The sequence below is a fragment of the Panthera onca genome, chromosome F1 (assembly GCF_046562875.1).
Source record: "Panthera onca isolate mPanOnc1 chromosome F1, mPanOnc1 haplotype 2, whole genome shotgun sequence".
NCBI lineage: Eukaryota > Metazoa > Chordata > Mammalia > Carnivora > Felidae > Panthera > Panthera onca.
In genome coordinates, this window is record NC_138355.1 from 1,805,149 (window position 1) to 1,816,026 (window position 10,878).

The 10,878-nt window shown below is 34.5% G+C and overlaps 1 pseudogene; it reads left to right on the forward strand.

Annotated features, from left to right (window-relative positions):
- Positions 1–6,192: 6,192 nt before the first annotated feature.
- Positions 6,193–7,179, forward strand: LOC132676637 (putative vomeronasal receptor-like protein 4; annotated as a pseudogene).
- The last annotated feature ends 3,699 nt before the right edge of the window (positions 7,180–10,878 follow it).

The following is a 10,878-nucleotide window of genomic DNA, read 5'->3' on the forward strand; positions in this document are numbered from 1 at the left end:
GTTTCTTCTGTCAGTTTAGTTTCTTTATTGCTGATTTTATTTATTTGAGTCTTCTCAATTAAATGTTTTGAGACTGGCTGTAGTTTTTCATTTATGATTGTTTTTTCAAAGAACAACCTCTTGATTTAAATTGTATTATTTTATTTTAGTGTTTTAGAAGGTTGATTTTTTTAAAATTTGAAAAACAGGAAATGCTGAGTCTGTTATTTATTGCCTGGTACCTGCTTAGGTAGCAAGGGTTGTAGATGGAGACCACTCTTCATTGCCATGGTGAAATAAATCTTACATTTTTAAAGACTATGTGCCAACAGTGATTTTTATTCAAAGAAAAATGAGAATAAGGTATGGAGAATTTCAATATACTTTATACTTCCACACATGCATGGCTTCCTCCAGAATCAACATACTCTACCAGAGTAGAACATTATTTACAATAGATAAACCTACACTGACACATTAACAATCAACCAAAATCCATAGCTTGCATTATTGTTCATTCTTGGGGTTGCACATTTCTTTTGTCTTTGAAAACATGGTATGTTGGGGCGCCTGGGTGGCGCAGTCAGTTAAGCGTCCGACTTCAGCCAGGTCACGATCTCGCGGTCCGTGAGTTCGAGCCCCGCGTCAGGCTCTGGGCTGATGGCTCGGAGCCTGGAGCCTGTTTCCGATTCTGTGTCTCCCTCTCTCTCTGCCCCTCCCCCGTTCATGCTCTGTCTCTCTCTGTCCCAAAAATAAATAAAAAACGTTGGGAAAAAATTTAAAAAAAACAAAAACAAAAAAACATGGTATGTTGAGTTGTACGTACCATTATAGAATGACAGAGTATTCTCATTGTCCAAAAAGTCCTCTCTTTTATAAATACTCCTCCCTCTCTATTTTTGCAACCATTCATGTTATTATTTTCTCTGCGCTTTCACTTTTTCCAGAAAGTCTTATAGTTGGAATCATACTGATGTATAATTGGTATTGGTTTATAAAAGAAGAAGTCATTAATCAAATACCGGATTAGTTGCTTGATAAAGAAAATGGACCACAAAAACAACAATCATTGTAAGGATTAAGGTTAAATTTAACAATAAAAATTTGCTGTGGATGGGTATTATTAAAGCAAACATTCTGTAAGTCTCTAGAATTGTTTCCTTGGTGCAGCGTGTGTGAAATAAAGAAACTTAGAAAAAGAAACAACTGAGGAAAAGGATTGGGAGTGACAGAATACACCACCGCAGGAGACTACAATTCTAAGTCAAATGAGACATTGTGGCTAGGAGAGTGTACATCTCAACCTTAAGTGATGCTTGAATGTAGATTCACTTTTTATGTTTACTAAGTGCATCTGGCCAAGCTGGTGGAGGATTAGATTGTGAGAAGACAGGTTACAATTTTCACACCATGCAGATGCTCTGTAATACTACTGACTTCCCTCTACAAATGATAACTTCGAGGGAGGTGGGATGGCACAATTTGTTAAGAGTCTCTTGATTTCAGCTTTGGTCATGATCTCGTTGTTTGTGAGATTGAGCCTTGCACCAGGTTCTCTCTGCTGACAATGCAGACTGCTTAGGATTCTCTATCTTCCTCTCGCCCACCGCCTCAACACTCTCTATATCTCAAATAAACTTTAAAAAATCATTACTGCACCCAAGTGAAGTGGAGGAGACACTATTCATTCCCAAATGATATCACTTAGCTGTGATCCTGAGACTAATTTAGAACACGTGTGAAGTCTTCTGAACACTCTTGAATCATCAGAGATACACTGGGCAATATGACATGGTATTCTGCTCATTTGAAGTTCATGTTATGCAAAGACTTTGGGTTTTTTGACAGATATTGAGACCACAAAACTCCTAGAAAGGCTACCTAGAGAAATGAACTTATGTTGTAGAAAAGTTTGAAACCCAGGTGTTTCTCACTATTCCCCAGGAATTAGACAATTTCAGTTTTCCCTGTTGTGTCCGTACTTCCTAAAAACCCCAAAGTTAGGCATGCCCTGCTTCGACAGGTGACGTGACACACGTGGGCACTGGGGAGATGAGCTGAGGACAACCATTACCTATAACCTCTTTTTGTAGTCCCATTTCCCACAATCTGACTCTAAAGTCTCATTCGTGTAGGTGATTGTTTCTAAGCTTCATTAATAGTGAGTGTTCAAGAGTCAGATGGGAGGTGAGATGAGGCAGGATTGTGTGTGTGTGTGTGTGTGTGTGTGTGTGTGTGTGTGTGTGTGTGTTAAAGTATTAGAATTCTCTTCGCATAGTTTCAGTCTTTTATTGAACTATAAGTACCATCAGTTTATGTTTCCAGATTAAAGGTGAATTTAAGTAATGTTATTAGAGTATAAACTTATAGATATATAGAATAATATTTGTGTTTTCCTGATATTCCATTTAAATTTGAATACTTTTCACTTTTTCTCACTATGCTTTTCCCCAGTATTTCTGAAAATTAAATGCCTTAAAAGAATGATATCTTTGTCAGCAATCATTGTTTTCCTCTTAGTTCTGTACTAATTTCAGATGCTTTTCAGTTATTCAAAGGTATCTGGTGACTAAAATACATAATATTTTGGTACTGACACATTTTTCCAAAAACATTTTCATGGAACTCATCTTTGTAGTGTTTTTTTTTTCTTTTTGAAATTGCCAACTCCGTTTCTCATGGTGCCACTATCACCACTGAACCAACCAACTTACTTGCACCTTTTCACTTGCAATTCTCATAATGACTTTATCCTATCAATAACTAGTCATATGTATTGCAATTTTTAATAGAATATAGTAAAATTAGTTGGGGATATGATGTTATAGACTAATACAATAATAAAATAGAAGGTAGGATGTGCTTCGTCATTTTGACGATATATTGTGTGTGGACAAGTCTGGAAAGAACTGTGTAAATATAAGATATATTGAATACAACTCTCAATGCATTTTCTATACCACTGAGGAAATACATTTTTTCATACTTATTTCCTCTTTATAACATAAAATCTACTCAGAAATATAACTTGTGTTTTTATAAATGAATTCTTTTTCATTACCCCTTAAGTTTTCAGACATTTTATTTCATTCCAAAAAAAAAAAAAAAAAACCTTATGATGAGTGTTTGTGCCAGGTTTGTTTAATGGTGACATTTATCCACTATTATGTATGGGTATAATGATACATAATTTGGCCTTAAAAATTGAAAGTGCCCTCAAGTGACAGCATACAAATTAGAAGGAACTTCATATGCATCATCTGTCTTCTGGCACAATTCAGGTTTTGCACCTTCAGCACCAAACTTGTTGTCTCTTAGACAGAGTGCTGAGATGCGTATTTAGGTTTATAAGTTTTCAACATTTGAGCCAGGTCCATGTTCCCCTTTACCTATTCACCATTCTATGAAATCTACATTTTTATATCTCATTTCTCAAGATATAGTCTACATTTTCCCTATTCCATGATTTTTCCTTAGTAGGGTTGCCAGATTTGCTGAATATAAGCACATGATGCAGAAATTGAAACTCAGAAAAGTGGCGATGACTTTTATGGACCACTATGAAATACTTGTATATTTACATGTGATATGTGTAGGCAATAGTTGGGATATACATCTACTAAAATAATTATTCATCACTGATTGATGATGAAATTTAACTTAATATCTAGCACTTTATTCCCCGACTCAGATCTATGAAGAACATAGTACTTTCTTGTCCAGGCTCATACAAAAATTATCAAGAGTGTCACCGGATGAAGAAAAAAAACATTATTTATTTGTTCACCAGGAGTATGCCTTCAGTATGTGATAGACATTTACAGAAAGCAGACATGAATTAGAGGAGGCCAGACATATATACCATAAGCTGGTAGAATAAAATATTAATATTTTTCCATGTCATTTTATTGAATGTATTTTACTATATCTTTTTAGGACATGGCTTGGGATATATGTCGTATATCTTTAAATGATTCAAATATACACTTCTTAAATAATTACACCTTTATGTTAGTGGCCAACATGCTAATGTTTTAGTGAGACTCGACTGTGATCCCCCAGATTTGTATATAATTGTGCCTTTAAGCAAATATCATCCTAGTCCTTAGGGTGACAGCAGACCCCAAGTGTTCTGTGGGTACAGATATATGTTTGTAGCAACTATTGTACTATTGTAGTTTTTTGTTTGTTTCTTTCTTTATGATATTGAAGGTAAATTTTCTTTAGATAATAAAAGGTAATAAAATTTTGGAAAAATAGTTACAGACATTTAATCAAATGCACAATCACTTTATAAAAAACAAATATATCAGGTGATTAAGAGCAATGTTTTACTTCAGCAAAGACATTCTGAGTTCCAGTCAAGAGCACTTACTCTAAAAATTTCTTCATTGAAGACAAAACGTAGCACTCTTTCCTTTCAAGAGAAGAACAAATAGAATAAGTACTACAGCTAAATATTTCAAGCCTTGGATCACATTAATTGCGTAAAATAATTATGACTGCATACAGGGCAAATAACATGAGAAAATAATTGCAAAACTGTTCATTGGCATTTTATAAAGATTTTGATATTGGAAATGTTCTGATGAGGTATGAATATAAGCATTTTTATGGGACCATTTTTGAAATTGTTTATTTATTTTGAGGGTGTGGGATCTGCAGAGAGAGAGGTACAGAGAAAATACTAAGTAGCTTCTGAGCTGTCAGTGCAGAGGTTGACACAGGGATCAATTTTATGACAATGAGATCATGAATTGAGCTGAAGTCAATAGTCAAACCCTTAACCGATTCAGACACCCAGGCTCCCCTATTGAAGAATTTTTAATGGAATGAGAGTATATCCTTTTATTAAATAAAATTCCCAGAATAGATATCCATATAAGCATTTTGACACAAATTTGTGGATGTCATAAATTGGAAAATTGTGTGTTGTCTTCTTGTCCTCTTGAAAATTTAGAGCTGGCAATCAGCAATTTTTTACTGATATAAAAAGAAATTATAGAAGGAATCATTGTGAATGAAAAAAAAGTAATGATCCATGTTCATGTTGAATAAATTTTGTTAATATGATTTGTAATAAAAGAATATTTCTACCCCCTGGGATGCCTATATCCAAATCCTCATATCCCTGATATAAATACATTAGGTTGTGTGACAATGAGAATTTTTTTTTATTTATTTTTTATTTATTTATTTTTATTTTTTTATATATGAAATTTACTGTCAAATTGGTTTCCATACAACACCCAGTGCTCATCCCCAAAGGTGCCCTCCTCAATACCCATCACCCACCCTGCCCTCCCTCCCACCCCCCATCAACCCTCAGTTTGTTCTCAGTTTTTAACAGTCTCTTATGCTTTGGCTGTCTCCCACTCTAACCTCTTTTTTTTTTTTTCCTTCCCCTCCCCCATGGGTTTCTGTTACGTTTCTCAGGATCCACACAAGAGTGAAACCATATGGTATCTGTCTTTCTCTGTATGGCTTATTTCACTTAGCATCACACTCTCCAGTTCCATCCACTTTGCTACAAAAGGCCATGTGACAATGAGAATTAATGTTGTAGATAGAAGGATGATTAATAAGTATGTGATTTTAAGTTGAGATTATGCTGAGTTATCAGAATAAGCCAAATGTAGTCACAATGGTATCTAAATGTGGAAGTACGAAGAAGAGAAATTGTGAAAGTTTCATGGTATGTGAAGGAAAACTCACCTGGGCATTACATTTTTGCAATTATTTGTTTGGTAATTCTTTCCCTGTTAGTATAAAATGTATATCACTTCAACTATACAAACACCTATGCATACTTTATATAGATATTGGCATTCTTAATGCTAGATATGAGACAGTATAAGGCAGAACAGGAAAGCAAACTTTCTAAAAAAGAGTATAGGGAATGGTACATTATCCTGGCATGAAAAGTATAGGGAATGTGTACATTATCCTTGCATGAATATCTATATGAGATATCTCTCTCTCCTTCCTATATTTCCTTCTCTCTTTCTCCCTATTTAGATAATACATATATTATAGATGACAGATACATAGATAGATAGATACTACATAGATATGAATGTGTATAATATATGCCTACACTTAGAATTGGTATACAAAAACTTTTGATACTGTATTTCTAAGACTTTTATGACGTAGGTTTAATGATTGATTGGGTGAAATAAAAATTGTGTTGGGTTGATGGTGAATGGCATTGATGATGTAAGGTCTAATTCTTTAAGATACAAAAAAAGTATATATTTTCTTGGCCACTGTGATGATGACATCTTCCATTTATATGACTATTAAGATAGGACTATTTTTACAAGTTGGTATTGTAATATTTGTCACCACCTTCTTCCTTCTTTTCCATATCTTCACACTCCTTCTGGATTACAGGCCTAAATCTTCTGACATGATCATCTGTCTCTTGGCCCTTGTCCACATAATGAAACTCTTCACTGAACGGTTTTTTGTTGTCTACAGACCTGTTTGAAGTTCTGAACTTTCTGAATGATTTCAAAAGTAAGGCTTTATTCTTCATGATCACAGTGTCACAAAGAATCTCCGTGAGCAACACCTGCCTCCTTACCATCCTCCAGGCCTTCATCATCAGCCCCAGCACCTTCTGGTTGGCCAGGTTTAAACATAAGTGCACAAAGTACATCTTCTGTGCTTTTATCATCTTATGGTTTCTTAGTTTGTCTCTAAATAGTAACTGCCTCTTGTTTACTGCTGCTTCTAATGTGACCCAGAGCAATCCACAGCATGTCAGTAAATACTGCTCATTTTCTCACATAAACGCCATCATCAGGAAAGAGTTTTTCACTTTTTTTTTATTATCCAGAGATGTTTCCTTTATAGGAGTCATGCTGCTCTCAAGTGCATACATGGTCATTCTCTTGTCCAGGCCTCAGAGGCAGTGTCAGAACTTTCACAGCACCAGCCTGTCTTCAAGAGTCTCCTCAGAGACAAGGGCTACCAAGACCATCCTGTTGTTGGTGAGATGCTGTGTCATTTACTGGGTGGATGTCATCATCTCCTCCTCAAGTCTGTTATGGATATATGACCCTGTCACCCTGGATTTCCAGAAGCTTGTGCCCAATGTATATGCCGCTGTCAGTGCATTGGTAATAACAGGTTCTGATAAAAAAGTAAAAAAATGTGTTTCAAAAGTGTTGGAAAATTATAATCAAGTTATAACTGCTTATTCATGAAATAGTTATTGAAAAAATGATTGTTTTTATTTTATTCAAATGATAGAGTATTTATTTATATAACATTTAAAATTTAATTTTAATTTAAATGTAATTTAAAAGTATATTTTACTTTTTCTAAATATTTTTGAAACCTGTGATGGCAAGGACAGTCCAGTTGCTAGTTTAGTATCAAGAAAGATTCGATATTCCCATGTGTTTACAAGTTCCTTTATCTTTCATTTTATTTCTCAAACTCCCTTAAGGAAAATTTTCTCTTTATACAGGAAATTGTACCCTAAGCACTACTATTATACTTTAGTTCAATGTTAGTGTTCCCTATTGATAATGCAATATTCTTAAATTCAATTACACTTCTTACTTCAAGACATTTAGCTACACAACTAATTTTAATTGAGCAACAGTTTCTTTCTGCACTTTCTACTTATTTCTCTGTGTTTTCTGAGTTCTGGCTTCTGTTAAGGCGGCAGAGATTGTACTCTCACCTCTGTAGTTTTTTCTATTTTATTTCTCTCATTTTATTACACGGCATTTCTGTTTTGTAACATCATGCCTAGGTTTAAAATTAGAAATTTATTTATTTTTACTTTTAAACTCAATTTAATTTTTGAGTGAGAGAGAACACGGGGCAGGGTGGGGCCGGCAGAGAGTGGGGAGAGAGCATCCCAAGCAGGCTCCGTATTGTCAACGCAGATCATGATGCAGGGCTTGAACCCTTGAATTGTGAGATTCTGATCTGAGTTGAAATCAAGAGTCAGACACTTAACCAACTGAGCCATCCAGGCGCCCCTGAAATTAGAACTGTATTAATCATCATTTCTTTAATTTTACTTGATTATTTTGTATACTCTAGTGAAACTATTAAATGTTTGTTAATTCTTCCCATTCTGATCTTCATTTATCTGTTGTGACAATTGTATTCTCTCTCTTTTTTTTAATTTTTTTTTTACTGTTTATTTATTATTGAGAGCGAGGGAGAGAGAGTGAGCACAAGCAGCGGAGGGGCAAGAGAGAAAAAGAGACAGAGACAGAGAATCTGAAGCAGGCTTCGCACTGTCAGCACAAAGCCTGACGTGGGGCTCAAACCTATGAGCCCGAGATCATGACCTGAGCTGAAGTTAGATGTTCAACCAACTGAGCCACCCAGGCACCCCAACAATTCTATTCTCTATAAATGATCTTACTTTAATGTCCTTGGCTGCAATATTTTTGCTCAATATTCTAGTTTATTATTTTTCAAATCACCTCAGACTAATGTAATATTTAACAAAAATATTGTGTTCTAAATTGTGTCATTTTATTTTTCAAGATGTAATTATATTAGGCTCCTTTTTAATATATTTGACTATTGTATAGTTTCTTACTCTTTCCACATTACTTTGATTTCCTATTTTTCCTGCCTTTACTTAACTATTTTAAACATATTGCCAATATCTTTATTGTGTGACATGTAATTTCTTCTCCCTTTTACTCAATACCTTATTCAATGGTGTCTTTCACCCTTTCTAATTCCCTTATAAAATTTGGGACATATCAAAGTGGTTATCCAGTCACTTTGTTTCCTTTTTGTACCAATCATCCTGAGGGCAAGTTGGAGTACCAAACAGGTTTGAACTCCTTGTGGTCAGCAAGGATCTGGATGAAGAGTTGTCTTTTTATTTTGATTAATACTTTTGACGTATAAATGACTTTGTCTATAGACAGACACATGAAAAGATGCTCAACATCACTGATAACCAAGGGAATATGAACAAAACCAAAAGAATTCCCATGTCACAGTTGTCAGAATGACTAAAATCAACAACACAAGAAACATCATATGTTGGTGAGGATATGAAGGATGAAGAACCGTTTTTGCCCTATTGGTGGGAATAGAAATTGGTGTAGCACATTTGAAAATAGTACAGAGGTTTCTCAAAAAGTAAATATATAAAACTGCCCTATACCCAGCAATTGAACTACTGGGTATTTACCCAAAGGGTAAACAAATGCTGATACAAAGGGGTGCATATACCTCAATATTTATAAGTACCCCAATTTTAACACAGTCATCTACAAATACCTGAATTATGAAATCAGCCAAGATTTCCATTGAATGATTATAAACATACACACACAAAAAAATACCCCCCACACACCCACTGGAATATTACTCAGACATAAAATCAACAAAATCTTGCCATTTGTAAGCCATAGATGGAGCAAGAGTTTATTATGCTTAGCAAAATAACTCATAGAAAGACATATACCACATGATTTCACTCATATGGGGAATTTAAGAAACAAACCAAATGAACAAAGAAAGAAAAAGAGAGAGGGGAACCAAGAAACAGATTCTTACCTACAAGAGAACTCACAGATAGTTATCAGAGGGGAGGTGGGGAGGATGGGTTAAATGGATGATGGGGATCAGAGTGCACTTGTCATTAGCTGTAGGTTATATATGTAGTTGTGGAATCATCATACTTACACCTGAAATTATAGTACACTGTAAGTTAATTAACTGGAATTAAAATAAAATATTAAAATAAGTTACATGGTGATTAATGAAACAATTTTAGCTGTAGTGGACAATTTCGGCCACAAGCACAGAATGCTGTTAAGGTAACTTCCCTTTAATGTCACTGAAGTATGTAACAGAATTCACTTTGCAGTGAACTGTCAAAAAAGGTCCTTGCTATGTGCTTTGAAACAGTTATGGGTTTTAAAAAGATATGTATCAATGACCAATCTTGCTATTGATCAATTGATAAAGCAATATATTTTAATTCTACTAGTAAAACATCAACACATGCAGTAACACTAGTAACACACCAACACATACATGACACATAAACATGAAAAAGAAAACACAAAACCATAAAAAAGCAAATAAATTTAGCATGTTATAAAATGGAGTGTTCCTTGAATAAAGCCTAACACTAACTTAGATAGGTTTTGTAGGATTTCATGTCTACCCACCATAGACAGACACATTATAGAACTGTCATGATTCTGTTAGGTTTTGATGACCTTCAGAAAGGGGTTCTTCTGTGCCTTCCGTGCCACCAGTGGTTCCTTATATATCTGGTCAACATCAAATTCCCTACTTAGAGCATGTCAGACTCAACTGAATTATAAATACAAAATGCTTAGTACCCACCAGCGTTCTGAAGCCAATTGTTCACAATGGACCATTGGTAACGTTACGATACTCAACAATGTGGCTATTTCATTTCAATTTGCAACCATTCAAATAAAAGGGATTTACAAACACTTCAAAAATTTTGTTATAAGGATTCGAATGCCTACATTTCCATATAATTCAAATAACAGTTTCATGTAAAAGAGATGTCAGTTTCTTTGCATATAATCCTATGTTGTTGTCAATGCTAGGCACCCATGGATCGTCATTTAAGTAAACAATTATGAGGTTTTCCACCCAGGTCACCTGATGTATTATTACAACCCTTCCCTTATTTAAACCTAGCCCAGGAAATCGTGGTTTATTTGTTTTTGCTTATTTGTTTGTGTTTGTTTTGTTTTCGTTTTCTTAAATGTAAGCCAAACATATTTAGTAAATATGTTATAATGATATTTCTGTTTCCTAAACAGACTGAAGAATAGATGTTTTAAATTTAATCTATTTGGATTTTAATCCAGCTTTCTTTGATTTTGAATCCTATTAATACTGTTTCTCAACAGT